The sequence below is a fragment of the Emys orbicularis genome, chromosome 1, assembly GCF_028017835.1.
Source record: "Emys orbicularis isolate rEmyOrb1 chromosome 1, rEmyOrb1.hap1, whole genome shotgun sequence".
NCBI lineage: Eukaryota > Metazoa > Chordata > Testudines > Emydidae > Emys > Emys orbicularis.
This window is the reverse complement of record NC_088683.1, coordinates 162,588,929-162,603,598: the sequence shown is the minus strand read 5'-3', so window position 1 is coordinate 162,603,598 and position 14,670 is coordinate 162,588,929. Positions and strand designations below refer to the sequence as shown.

Sequence of the window (14,670 nt, the reverse complement as noted above, 5' to 3'; positions counted from 1 at the left end):
CCTCCCTGATCCAGTGAATATTTACTTATACAAAGTGAAACAGCTCCAACATGAGAGCCTGAGAAAAACAAACCTCGCAGCCCAGAGGGTAGGGCACTCTCTTGAGACGCTCAAGTTAAATTATTTGCCTGCAGAAGGGAGAACTGAGCCCGGGTCTTCCACAACCTGGGTGAGTGCCTTACTCACTGGGCTAAAGGTTACATGGGGACTAGTACCATCACTGTTTGGGGGTGGGGAATCCAATAAGTGGCCTCTGAAAATGCCTACTGGATTGGGCTCTGCAGGCAAGATAGGTAAGGAATGCCAAACGTCCCAATTACATTACACAGAGCAATACAGAGGTACCTCTGTAATAAATCTGCTACACAAATTCAGAAGAGTGTTTCTGTAAGTAATACTTTGAAGACCAAATTGAGATGTTTATCTAGTAAAAAGTTGCCAACTTTATAAAAGTTGATAATTTTATTACAGTAACACCCAGAGACACCTATATGGTACAGACCCCATGGTGCTAACCGCTGCACAAACACAAGACAGTCCCTGCCTCTAAGAGTTTACAACATAACATTGGATAATAATCTTAAAAGCCCTAAAGACCAGAAGGATATGATTGCAATTTTTATAGAAACATATCTCAGGGGATCACCATTGCCCCAATGACCATCAACAGAACCGACTGGATTTCAGAGCCCATTTGAGCCATCTACAAACAGATCACTATGCATAAATGAGAAAGAAACTGGGAAAAATTCCCTACAGGAGAAAGCAAATATATATTTACTAGCTCTACAATATAGAGAGACTGATTTTTCTTCTATATTCTGTCCAGTCAGAATTCTTCCCAGCAAGTCCAGATCCTTACTCTGTTGTAGTCATGTTATCAGACTGTGCCAGTCCAAAGTTATATCATAGCAGCACACAGAAACAACAGGCCCAGAAAAAATGAAAATGCAGAAGAGGTGTGCACATGGCATCTGGACCAGCCCTGAGATTCACAGACTTTTGTGTCCTTTTGGAGGCTAAAAACATGAGGTTTTACTGACTCCCTCCTGGCTCTTATGAGCTTCTTATGGATTACTGAAATTGGAGAGTACATATGAGAAAGCTGGTTCATCAATTTCCTAGAAAAGACATTTATCCAGATTGCCCTCCTATCCTTGAAATGTGAGACATGGCTGAGGAGTGTTCTTTGTTATAGTGTCTCACAAATATATCCAGTAATGGTGAGTCCCATATGTCTCTGATAAATGAAAATGCTTTTTGAGCATTCCAATCTTTGCCTGTATAAACACACCACACGAGCTGAATTTGGCGCTCAAGAAAAAAAGTATTACTTGTGCTGGCCAATGAAAAATCCTGTTGTTGTTCTTCAGCCCTGGACTTGTCCTGAGCATCAAGTGACAGAGAGTCAGATTGGTTTTGAGAAGTGGACAGATATTAATTAGAGACTAGGACAGAAGCATCAAACTTATTTGCAAGCTTGAAAGAGTTGAGATTTGAACCCAAATCTCAAGTAACAGAAAGGTAAGTGCAACAATCTATTGTACAGTCTTATCGCTTACAAGTTCCAGTTTTCAGGTTGAATGTATGAGCAATTCAGTCTACCATAATGTTTATTCTCAATGACAGATGTATCAGCAGAAATGCATCCCTGCACAGTCCAGCACTTGTGTGCCCTCTAGTATTACTTGCACATGCTTAGACTCCATTGATGATTTAATCAGACAACTAACAATCTTCTCTAAATATCCCTGTCCAGAAAACCCTTAGGGTTTATTTTTTCCCTATGTGCTCGTAACTCTCATTGAGGTTAATGGCAGTTATATCTACCTAGCTGTGGAGAATAGTCCAAAAGTTTAATATACCACTTACCTCACACATAGGAGCCTTTGTGTTCCTTTGGTGACTTCTTTCATTTCACTGAAGCAGGCAACACCACTAGCCATCCCAGCCAGTCACACTTTCCCGCTGTGGATATCACTGCACAAGAAACAGGTACCAGAATGGTCCAGCTGTCTAACATCTCCTTCTTGACTGAACTGAGTAAGTACTATCTCTGGAGCTCAGAGGGGCATCTACAAGTGTGGAAAAGCCAACTGGATAATTTTTTACAAGTCTTTGAAGTTATGCTAACTAGAGCCAGGACAGCACTTAAAAAATAATAAAACAAGCAAACAAAGAAACCCTAAGAATCATTCTGTTTCTTATTCTGCTAGTAGAAGAGAGAATTTGTTGACATGTTAGCAAATCCTTAGACACATTTGGCTGACTTTTCAGTTACACTAGAGCCCTTTTATCTCACACTGGCAATGTAAAGGGGCCCTAAAGTGGATACAAGTGTAATTTACAGTGCTGGGACCCCCCCTTTACATTGCCAGAGTAGTGTAAAGAGGCCTTAGTGTAAATGAGAATTAAGCTAATCTGAGCTTCCCTTGTGCAGGGAAGATGGATTTTCCCTTTCCAAGCCTTATCTTTTATTTCAATACGTTGGGAAGGAAATGAGGAAGAATGATCTTGTGGCTAAGTCAGGGGCTCTGAGTCAGATCATTAAGCTTCTATCCCAGGCTCTGCCACTGACTCGCTATGTAACAGTCGATGATTCAAGTGCTCTCTCTTTGCCTGAGTTTCCCCATTTGCAAAATGGGGATAACAATAGTGTCTTATCTCCTCAGGGTGATATGAGGCTAAATTCATGAATTTTGTAAAGTGCTGTGCAAGATATTTGGACAAAAGTTTCTACAGAAATGGAAAGTACGATTGTTGTTATCATTAGTTGCCTCTGGTTAAACTGCCCAGATATTCTCCATGGTCATTCCCTTCTCTGGCTGTACTCCATTGATAATTGCTCTCCATTTTGAAGTGCCTGTGTTGCTCCTTTAACTAAAGAGCTCAGGAGAAACTTAGATGGAGTTGATGTGATCCTTTGGCAAGAACAAGCAAAAGAATCATATTAGGATCACGGTCTTATTCTGATGCTACAAAATGAAGACTGACTATTGTACAACTTGAATCAATGGTGTTGGAATAATTTTTATAGTAGTGGTGCTGAAAGCAATTGAACAAAACTGCAAACCCTGTATATGATGGAAACCACTTCAAGCCAGCGCATGCACCGCAACCCCAGCAGCTCTATTCCAGCATCACTGACTTGAACCTATATGGACTGATATATAAAAGCTCTCTCTTGTGGACTTCAATACTTTTGCAAGTTTCCCCAGTGTGTAACATGGATGAGGATGAACATTTCTTCTCTGACTGTCGAGTAAGAAGCCGGAAGCAAGCCCCCTCAAAAATCTGCCTCAAAGTTCTCAGGAAACCCTAAGCACAGATCTCTTTGAAAGGGTGTCCTCATTAGGTAAAATTTCAAAGAAAGATCTGGTAAGAATCTTGATATTACACATATATGTATTACACCTTCCATTAGAGAAACAATATCTAAGGTAGTGAAGGTGTTATACTCAGCAGCACCATCCTAAAAGAAACTGACTGATGGATAGGAATCACTTATAAAATCTCATGTGTGGTCTTTTCTGCTTGAAGTGAATCCAAACTTCAGCTTCTAGCACAGAAACATAGGGCCATATTCTGCTTTCAGTTAGCACAGTGTAACCCCCCCCCCCATTGACTTCCACAGAATCACTCCAGTTTTATACTGATGTAACACAGGGCAAAATAGAACCCATATCAGTGGGCGTTAAGTGCCTAAATAGCTTTGAGAATTTGGGCCACAGTCCTCTGAATTTGTAAGAATATGATTCCAGTTCACTACCCATGCGAGAGAAGGAAAAAGTTATGTCCACATCCCTCCTCACTCCACTGCTGTTTATATTAAATGCTGCTGGTAGAATTATCTCCGTTTCCTGCCACTGTGACCAAAGTTATCCCCCTCTTGTTGCATTCAGTTCAGGCTTTTTGTCCTCATCTTCTTTACACAGCTCTTCCCCGCTGCATGCATCTCAGCTTTCAGTCCTTCTTAGTGCTCACATTCTTCCCAAACCTCTCTCCTATCCTGCCCCATTTTTATACTTTTCCCATGTTGAAGCCAGTGTTCCCTGGTAACATTACCAAATCGGATTTTAATAACTTTTTAGATCAGACTTCTATCAACTAAATGTTGGTCCTGAGCACTAGCTCTGACAGGGAACTCCCATAAAGTTAGTTTTGGCTCTTTTTTTCCTACGAAGTGGGAAAGAAAAGTTAGACGAATTTTGGAACTGTGTCTAATGCCTTTACTTTTAGGGTGTCATATCTGAGGAACCTTGCATCCAATTCACTGCAAATCTCCCTGAAAAATTCCAGTTGGACCCCATAACTAAACTAGAAATTTGTAGACTGATCTGACTGTCTTTGTGGATTGGAGGGGAAATCAGTTGCAACTTTAACTATGGAGCAAACGCTGCCCTATGATCCAAGCAAGGAATGCTTGCCATAGGTTTTCCCCCAGATCCACAAATGGAGGAAGCCTGACTAAGCTTTCATTTTCTATCTGCTATATATTCTCTGCCCCGAAAGCTCTTTAAATAGAAACTATCACACTGGAATTTGAAGCAATTTAACCAGAACCACAGTCTACCATAGACATGATACGGTATAACCTACATCCAGACCTAATCTATCACATGGGTTTGTAAACCATTTTATAACACTACTAAGGCCCAGGTGACACTGGGATTTGGAATGTTAGGAGAGCCTTTCTAGCATGAATCATATTTTATATACGTGTGTGTGTGTGTGTGTGTGCGCGTGGTGCTCTGCCGAACATAGTTAAAACTCAAGGTTAGATAGGGCCTTTGTCTAATAAAGTAAAAATAAACAATTTAAACTATTAATAAAACAAAACACAGCTTCTTCTACTTGAGGCAACTAAAGACAGAGACCAAATGAGATCTCTGGTGCCAGCCCTTTTCTGAAATCACATAGGAAAAGCCTAAGTGCTCAATAACTAGATCAAGAGAACAAAGCAAGCCCACTGAAGTAAGGAAGGAAAGGTTACTATGCACCTTTGGGGAGGTGTTGTGAGGCCCAAGTCTGACGGTGAAAAGTGCTTATCATAATAAAATTATACCCAGTGCTTCTTCATTGGTCTCAAAGCACCCTCCCAAAGGTTGGTAAACACTCTTATCCCCATTTCACAGATGAGTAAATGAGGCACAGAGGGGAAGTGACTTGCTCAAAATTACACAGGGAATTAGTGACAAAACTAGGAATAAAAACCAAGCCTCCTGACTCCACATGCCATGGGTGTTTTTATTAGACAATCCACAAAGACAGTCAGATCAGCCTCAAAATTTCTAGTTTAGTTATGGGGTCCAACTAGAATTTTTCAGGGAGATTTGCAGTGAATTGGATGCAAGGTTCATCAAATATGACACCCTAAAAATAAAGGCATTATTTAATGGTTACTTACCCATACACCCCAGCTGCAGCATTATAATCTCATTACAGCTTTGCACTCTGAACTGCGGTTTTGCGCTGACAAAAAAAAAAAAACTTCATTTTTCTCTGCATACAAGTAAAGAAAATTGTCTAGAAAATGCTGAGCAAAGTTTTAATTTGGAGGCTCTGTGCCATAAAAAGGAGGCCAACAACACAGGTACACAACCCTCTGTGAGGGGGAAGTCTTAATTTCTGGAGATGTTTAGAAAAACCCTACAACAGGGAAAAGATGTGATTTTTCTCTTCAATTGGTTTTTTCTTCAATATTTAGTGCAGTTTAGCTGACCATACTGTGAAAACACTTGAACCATCTAGGAGCAATTGCTTCCACAGCAATGAAATGTTTCAGGCTGTGCTGGATTGGCTTGGTGGACAAATGGTTTGAAGTCTGTCTGTACAGCTCAGAGAGAACCAACTTGTTTAGAAAATGTCAGTATCTTTTAAATCCCCTCCAAGTGGAGCAAGTTTGAAGCTTCCAAAACTTGGCAGTCATTGGGAGAAGAAAAAAAAGCAGCTTTTTTATGAAATGCTGGAAATTACGAAACAAACTTCTTGGAATTCAAACAGTTTGTCCGTGAGTCAGTGACAACTGAGCCTTCGTACTTGTTAGTTTAGTGCTAGTGAAAGAGGCCGTATTGATGTCCCTGGGCACTGAATTCTCTGTTTAACCCCAAAGCAGGTCCAGCAGCAGGGCAAGCTACCGCCACACCATTCCCTGCTACTGTGCCTCATGTTTGACCTGGAGGGACTCAGGGGTCAGAGAGTAGCTTCAGTTCTCAATGGCCCATTCACTTCATGATGTCTCTGCTGAGACTGCCCACAAGAAGGTCAATTTCTTACATCTTTGGCCCAGACGAGTGGGCGACTATGAAGTGGGGCCTGGGAAGAGGAAATAAAAGAAGATGATGCTGGAGGCCTCCCCCAAAAGGTGGGAAACCCACAAGGAGAAGGAAAATAAATCAGTGAGCTTTTTATTTTTATTTTCTGACACTTCAAAAATGGATGGGGTCTAGGAAGTGGGCTCTGTCCACAAAGATTCAAATTATTCAGTGACAATCAGATTTTTATGTTGGTTGGGTCACTCCAACCAATGAGCAACCAAGCAGTCACCTGGAAGGGAAGCATGAGACTTGCATCAACAAAAGCTTCCATAAGTCTGGACTGACAATTTGGGCCCAGTCCTGAAGCAGCTCTACACAGTTAACTCCCACTAAGGTCAGTGGCTGTGAGAGAAGGCTCTTTATCATGATACTCTGCTTAGGTGGGAAAGGCAGCAGGATCTTGTATGACCTCATCACCCCTTCAGAAGTCTTCAATACATTCCCGATTTTCCAGGGGAATCTACAATCATTCCTGGGTTTTATCCAGGACTCAGTCTTCTCTAACATTCAGAAAACTTTGATACTATGAAGATGGGAAGTGATGGATGTGAAAAACATATGAAGTGGGAAGCAAAATGTCCCTATTAAGAAGGGAGTTAATTAAACAAACAAGTCTATATCTTAAAAAACAAAGTAGGAGGCATCACAATGAGAAAAGAGGCTAAAGAGAACCCTGAAGAAGAACAGAAGCTTTCCAGGCCATGGAACAGGATGAGACGAGCAGAGCTGTACTCAGCAGAGAAGCAGATTTAACTGATGCAGCTGTAAAAATACTGAGAGCTGCCAAAGCCTTATCTACCCTAAGGTTTCCACCACTACTCCCACTAGCTCAGCTGAAACTAATGGTTGCACCAGTAAGAATATTTTTCTATAGAGCCCTCATGTAGGAAATATCTTAGTGATAGCAGCAACAATGGGGAGAAATTCAGACTTTGGGAAATGACAGAGAAAGACTCCTGTCCCACAGAAGCATGACAAAGCAAGGGTAGATGGAAGAATCACAGGTTAGGATGTTTCAAATGTTAAAAGAACAATGATGTAAAGTATTTTTTCTAGGATCCACTGCTTTTCACGTTCTTCATATGACGCCTTCTTTCTCTACCAATGTTGTCCATTTCAAAACGGCTTGAAATCAACTTTTTTAACATCCCATTTTGTATTGCACCCTCACAGAGGGCATGGGCATGACTCTAGGGATAGGATTTGTTAGTTCTACAGAGAACCAGCAGAGGGAGCACAAGAGCAATTAAACAATTTGTCCTGGTATCTAAACAATGGTTGGTTTGTTTGTTTGTTTTCTAATTCTCAGCATTCTATCCACCTCCAATTCCTGTAATTCAGTTATCTACCAAATTGCTCGGAGTTTAGGGGCCAAGACAGTGGAGAGTAACAGGTCCTGTAGCACCTCCCCCTACTAGAAAATGGAGCCAGAGACTCTAAAGGTTATAGAGAGGGGGAGATGGGTACCACAGCAACAGTACAGAACCCAATTTCCAAGCAGGGATCTGTTGGTTTTATGTCACCTTCATCTGTGGGCAGAAGGGATAATTAGTATTTTTGAAAGAGAAAATTAAAATAAAGAACAAAAAAAAAGCTGGGGCTAAGTTATAGTTTCAAACAAAAAGACCTTTACTCTGTCAAATATTAACCCCCCCCCCCACACACACACACACAAAGCATGCCTATGGATATGTTTTCAATCCCAACCTCACTTCCTATCTCGAGTCTGCATCCCTGTTGGAGTCTCAAAGATTCCCCTCTAACCATTATCCTCAAATTCCTACATCATGGCCACCATCTATCCAGCTAAGGAGAATGGCATAGGACTCCCTGGGGAGCACATCAATAATTAACTTTCTTTCAGTCAATTGGACGGATCACAGTGAGGTCCAACAAAGCACTTTTCCCACCCCATGTTCATATTTCCAAGGGACTGATCACATTCCTAGCCTTGGAACCAAGTGACTAGAAAGCAACTACTTTACTTTAAAAGTATTCTAGTAGAGTGCAGGTAATTTCCCATGATGAATTGCCCCAGGACCAAAGGGCAGACCACCCTCGCCTACATTATTAGCAATGCCACAGTTCCAAAGTAAATTTATTGTGTGAGCATTACATTTTCAGATGATCTTTATGTAATTTATAGAATGGTAATACTTCAGTATTCCAAAAGTTTCTATAGGAACTATACAGTGTGTTGCATGCAGAGTCACAGCCTACCATTCAGGTTTTCTTTCCTCTTCACTGCTGAGTTTACCAAACTCAGTACTTTTAAAATACAAAATTAGATAACCACTAATTTAATTCTGACTGGGACATTGAGGAAGGGACAAAATGAACATGCTTTGCCACTTCCTGGGACCTTGCACTGTCACTTATACTTGTGCAAATTGGGATAAAATGCTGCCAAAGCATAATTTTCTTCTCACTCACTCACACCAGTGGTAATATTCTGCACTCATTTTGCACAGGTGTAAATAATGACACAAGGTACAAGACACTAGAGAATCAAGCCCTATATGTTGTGCCAGTGTTTGAATTAGGCAGGACTGTTCTTAATATATCTATCTACCGATCTATCTACACACACACACACACACACACACACACACGGAATTGCTGAATAATGCCAGATTGACAGTGACAGAACAGGTATAGGACAGGCAGCAGCAATAACATCTTCTTCACATTATGCTGTTGACGTGGCTTATTCCTGATGGTGAGGGAACCACTTCTCATGAGAGTTCTGTCTTTGTGCCCATTCAGTCCTTGCCCTTTCTTTTCACACTGCCACCTAGTGCCAATGGCTTTGGTGATTTGATTTTGTAATACGGATATCTTCCCATTAGGAACTGGATTGAGAGCCCCATGTTCATTTCACATAATACATACAAAGGGCTGTCAGAGAGTAACTATTTTCTTTTTCAGCATGGTCTTCTGCCATTATCCCATTTTTCCATCCAGGCCTCTCAAATGCTCCAAGTCAGATAGCCTTTCCCAATGAAAGCTGGATGTACCTCCCATTCCTACACCCTGCTATCTATCAACACTGATCCCACACTGGCCATAGAAGAGGAATGTGACAAACTGACTCCATAATACTTTCAGCCCCTGCTGACCCACAGACCATGGGACAAGCACATACCCATATCCCTGCTAGCCACAAATGTTCCAGTTCTTTCTTATGAGCCCATTCCTTCAAACCCTATACAGATAGAACATCCATTGAAGTGACTGCAATGTATACAGTGTACATGGGAAGACTGTACTATTGGGTCCTGTATAGGCAGAAAACCAAACATGCATAATTAGTCATCATTATGAAGTGCCAGATTTCTACTAAAAGGAGAATTTGATAATTACTATAGGACTAATCATTAAAATTAAAATTAGATAAATAATGAACAGGAATACAAGGGATACTGTCGACTTAAAAACCAAATTGGGACAAATCCTTAGCTCTTTACTCAAATTTTATTCACCCCTTACTCAAACCTTGATAAATCAACGAGAGCATGCCTGAGCTAAAACTGAGTAAACATTTCATAAGATCCTCAAGATTTAGACCTTAGTTAAAAAGTATCAGTTAGACTATTAGAGGCGAAAGAATATTAAAAATCCAATTTTATACTGTTGATGCTGTTTGTTTATTTTCTGAATTTTCTTGGGCCAGACAAGCAAAATCAATGAAGTCAGTTTCACTTTTGTTTACCATCAGTTTCTCAGTGCTGCAAGGTTTGAGTTGCAAACCCTGCAGAAGGAACAATTGGTTGTTTTAAAAACAACTGTTCCAATTGGAATGTTTATAAGAACTCTGAAACACTTCTATGGGTCTTAGGTTTTGTCAAAGTTTTTTTCCCCAAATATCTAAATAACTTAGAAGCTAAATTTGAGTTATTAATTTCCCTCTTATATTTGTAAACTCCTCGCAATAGTAGCCATCTTCCCCAACACATCATTGTGGAAAAAACCTAAAAAATGATATAGGAATGAAACTAATTGGATTATATAGGGACATATGCCATCAGTTTATAAACAAAACCCGTTTGGTATATTTCTGCTTAAAAACTAATGGCACAATATGGGCTGTAGAAATTAAGCAGGAGTCTCCTGAAATGACTTTTAAAACCTATAAAATCTAACAGAGTATGAGTTCCTGTCTATGGGATTTTTAAACCATCCTACAGAATTCTATAGCAGGGATCTCATTCTCCATTTAAATCTCAGTTTTATATAAATGATAATACATGTTTAAAAGTGTTCTGCAGCTGTTCCCTTATGAGTAAGCTGGGCCTATGGAGAAAATGTGGAAATGGGAAAACTGTGAGTAATATTTACTATTATGATATATCCAACTCAGGAAATTACAACGACTGTGTATATTAAAATAAACAAGATTGATATTTATCTCTCCTCCTAAAAAAATTACTAAAAATAATTTGACTTAGTATTTATTTGGCATTTGGGTTTAACTATCTGGTATCCCCATATTTTGGCCCTATTAAAAAATCCAGCACTCACTTTGATCTCACAGGAGTTAAAGAGACATATACACACGCCATTCAGTCCAAAATTGCATTAGCTACAGGGCATGGCAAAGCATGAAATAACTGCTCCAGAGTACTTCCTCATGTGGGTGTGTTAGATAACTGTCTGCTCCAACACTAAAATAAAGCATACTGCGACCCACTCAACACTGCGGGGTTCTACTCTGTTAGACTGAAAGGGTTGGTAGGACTGGAACATATAGAACCCACAACAATATGAGGTTGGCTAATGTCAGGTCTTCCAACTCTGTTATATACCCCTGTGCCAAAAGACACTTGGCTTTTGGAGTTCCAACTACAGCATCATACGCTGGCTTTAAGTTTACTTAGGCACACTCTCCCCTTTGCTTTTGTATACACATTGCAAACAGACTTTGTGCCATAGACAAAGCTGAGTCTTTTGATAGAAAATACTTTGGTTTCACAGAGAATTAAATCATTTTAATGGAAAGTATTTTTTAAAAAGAATTGTAATTTTTTTTCTTCCTGCTGGATGATAAAAAATGTTTCTCACATCCTGCTTTTCCCACTAGGCAATTCTTCTTTCCTGGGGTTTCCATAAAATTAATTGATATTTTGTAATCTTTTTTAAAGTTATTTGGAAGAGTTGGGATAGGACCATGACTTCTGTTAATCATATATTAAAGAGTCCCAACATCAGTTTCACAAAAACTCCCATAGATAGAAATCTGTGCTGTAAGAGCTCATACACACCTGTACCGGTTCAAAAGAAAGTGATGGGTGACTAGAAATGCACACACATACTTCATGTGGGGAAATGGGAGTAGGGAATGCTAATATTCCAGCTCCATCCCTCCAGGCTAACCCCCATCAAAACAGCATCAAATGTTCCCCCATTTGAGACCCCTTAATTTTTGGAAATACTTCAGCTCCCTATATGCTCAAATCAGAGTTTAGGGGGAGGGGGGAATATCTTACTACAGTGACATGTAATTTGTAGCAATAAAAACAGTTAAAGTTTGTCGACCAAATGTTAATTAGCAGCCTGAGTTGAAAAGAGGCAGGAAAGGGAGTGGAAAACACTAAATTTCATTCCTGAGCTAATAGATGGACCACCAATTCTTGACAAAATGCTACAGAAAGCCACTGAAAAGTTCCGTTTAGGCCCTGGAAAAAAACTAATAAGATGAAGTGAATGGGTTCTGTATCTACAGAGCCAGTGGATTATTTGCTGTTTTGGGTTTAAACTGATTTGGTTTGTCCAGAGAGGAGTCGCTTTTGTTGAGATGAGAGAGTTATAAGATACAGGATGTAAAAATATAAAAGATAAACCTGTTGGTACCAAAAGTTGTCTACTGTCCTAAAACAATGGATTTTTAATAAACATTTCACAAGATCTGAACCCTGATAACGTGTTGAAGAATCTCCTGTACAATCCCAGGTGGGCTAGGAATATTGCTTTATGGACATGTGTTATCGGAAAGGCCTAATAGATTTTTTTTAAATCGTCTGCCTTTTACTATTAAATAATTTGCTATTTTAAAAGGTGATTGTTATTGTCAAGAGATCTCCACTGATCAGCGTCCATTTTCTATAATTACTCATGGATTCTCCAGAATGTTTTATATAACTCACTTCCACTCACTATCTGTCTTAATTTTTTTTTTACCAACAGAGTAGCAGTTTTACTCTCCGACAGCACTGACAAGAGCTCAGATAAAAAGCCCATTTCAAATGGATCTGTTTAACCAGCCTTTAGAACCCATGATAAGGCTAGCTTGAAAAACTCAACATTGTTAAATGGGCTATGAAACGCAACACAAACCCAGAAAAATAATAATAATGAATCCACAGACACACTCTATATTTGAAATAACAAATACAAAGGTTATTTATGGAATGAAAATATGGTAAATAAATAGTTACGGTTTCTAGACAAAATGGCTCAAAAGATTTCATAAATTGTTTCCACTGTAAAAAGATATCTACCTCCCCCCTCCAAATACACATACTGAAACACAAGCACAACCATGTATAAAGGGGGGAGGGCAATCAAAGATACAAACTCCCTCTTAGAAAGTTTGAATTCATATTAACCCAGTCATGCCTCTATGATTTTACATTAAATCAGCAACATAAAAGTTAGAATATCTCTCCCACTCCCTCTTAAGTAAAATAAAGAGTTAAAAAAATTAAAATAAATGCTTTAAAAATCCATCAGGGAAAAGTACATGTACGCTAATTAAAATCACCTCCCCTTCTCCCTCCCCCCCAAAATTTTTAAAATAAAAATCTTGGCAGAAAGAGTGGAACCTGCTTTCTGTTTTTATTTAATGTACAATAAACATGGACTTTAAACTTATAGTAGATATAAAACAAAGAACAAGAGTCACAGTTAAACCTGGTCACCGGCAATACAGCTAAAACTCATTGGCAAATACTAACAAAAACCCATTTAGCAGTAAATAAGGAGAACATGATATATGGACGGACAGATGGAACTGCATAAACAGAAAAGAAAAAGCAGAGACCCACAGACATACGGAGAGAGCTGTTTTAAAAGAGTGAAAGATATTGATTTACTTGGAACTAGTGTTGGAAAACAAACATATTTGTTTCCTTCATTGATGTTAAAAAAAAAGTAATTAAAGTGAATCATAAGGGGGCACACCCTGAAATAAGTAGAAGGGGAAAAAACATTTGTAAAGGCTAAGGCCTTCTATAGATGTTCAAAATTTTAAGCTAGCAAATGGGTTTGACAAACTTACATCTCTATATTAAAAATGGAGAGGGTGGGGGTGAAAGAATAAATAAGTGTCATGGGGCTAGGGGGGAGCAGGATTTTTTTTTTTTTTATAAAAGTTGACTGGCCTACCTTGTTCCCCAGTCCTCAGTTTGTCTCCTCATAGTCGCTGTCTCCCTGGAAGTACAGTGTGAGTGGTAATGACTGCCTGCCTCCCTAATGAGTCCATTTTCCTGCTCTTGATGTTGTGTATATACACACACTGCAACCTACCTTACAAACCACAGAGACGGGAAAGGGAGTGAGAGAGAGAGAGAGAGCAAGCGAGAGTGTGAGAGGGAGAGAGAGAGAAAGGCACACACAGACAAAGCCCTCCTACCAGACAGCAGACAACCCTCCTTCCCCTATCTGGCAAAATACAACTCGGCTAATGCAGCAACAGGTTCAATACTGCCAGACTGAGACAGTGTAAAAAGGTATATAGTGCAGATCAGGATTGCTGGCAAATAAACTGTTTACAGCCAGCTGGCTCCACCTTTCTTATTTATGTTACAGAATGTTGGAATGCATTGTTTCAGACAGTCTATGTAATTATCATAAATACATTTTGTGCATATTAGCATGAAGCACTGAAATGTATCAGCCATTCTGCTCCGTAACCTTATAGCTTTAACACATGCAGGGAAGGTGTAAACATATCTCTTTTGACAGGCAGGCTACACAAAGCCCACTGATGATTTTAAAGTCATGAGATCTTTCAAGAACGAAGCTCCCGAAGACAGGTTTCCCCAGACAATAGGGGAGCAGGGAAAACTGATCTGGAGGAGGAGGAAGTCTCTACAAGAGGTTGCTCAGTAAGCAAACTAAAAGAGAGGGCCATTCTCCCTAATATTCTCTCCCCCCAATATATATGTATTAGTAAGCTTCTGCCCCTACAGCTATAATAATGAACTGTGCTTATGTCTGAACAGGTGCAATGCATATAGTACATAGTGTTGCAAGGACAGAAATAAATCCCTCAAGTAAAGAATTTTTTTTCCAATGGCAACCCGGCCAAGGTTATTTAAAATAAAGGTCCGGGCTGAAGAATACTCTCCCACCC

At 39.6% G+C, this 14,670-nt stretch overlaps 1 protein-coding gene across 1 annotated transcript in view; it reads right to left on the bottom strand.

Annotated features, from left to right (window-relative positions):
- ZBTB20 (zinc finger and BTB domain containing 20) overlaps positions 1-13,861 on the bottom strand; it is a 624,766-nt gene extending 610,905 nt beyond the window's left edge. Inside the window, exons 1-2 of the mRNA XM_065407938.1 lie at positions 13,701-13,861; positions 1,873-1,980 (exon numbers count right to left, since the gene is read on the bottom strand). The gene's annotated coding sequence lies outside the window, so the exon portion shown is untranslated. The remainder of the gene's footprint in view (positions 1-1,872; positions 1,981-13,700) is intronic.
- Positions 13,862-14,670: the final 809 nt, after the last annotated feature.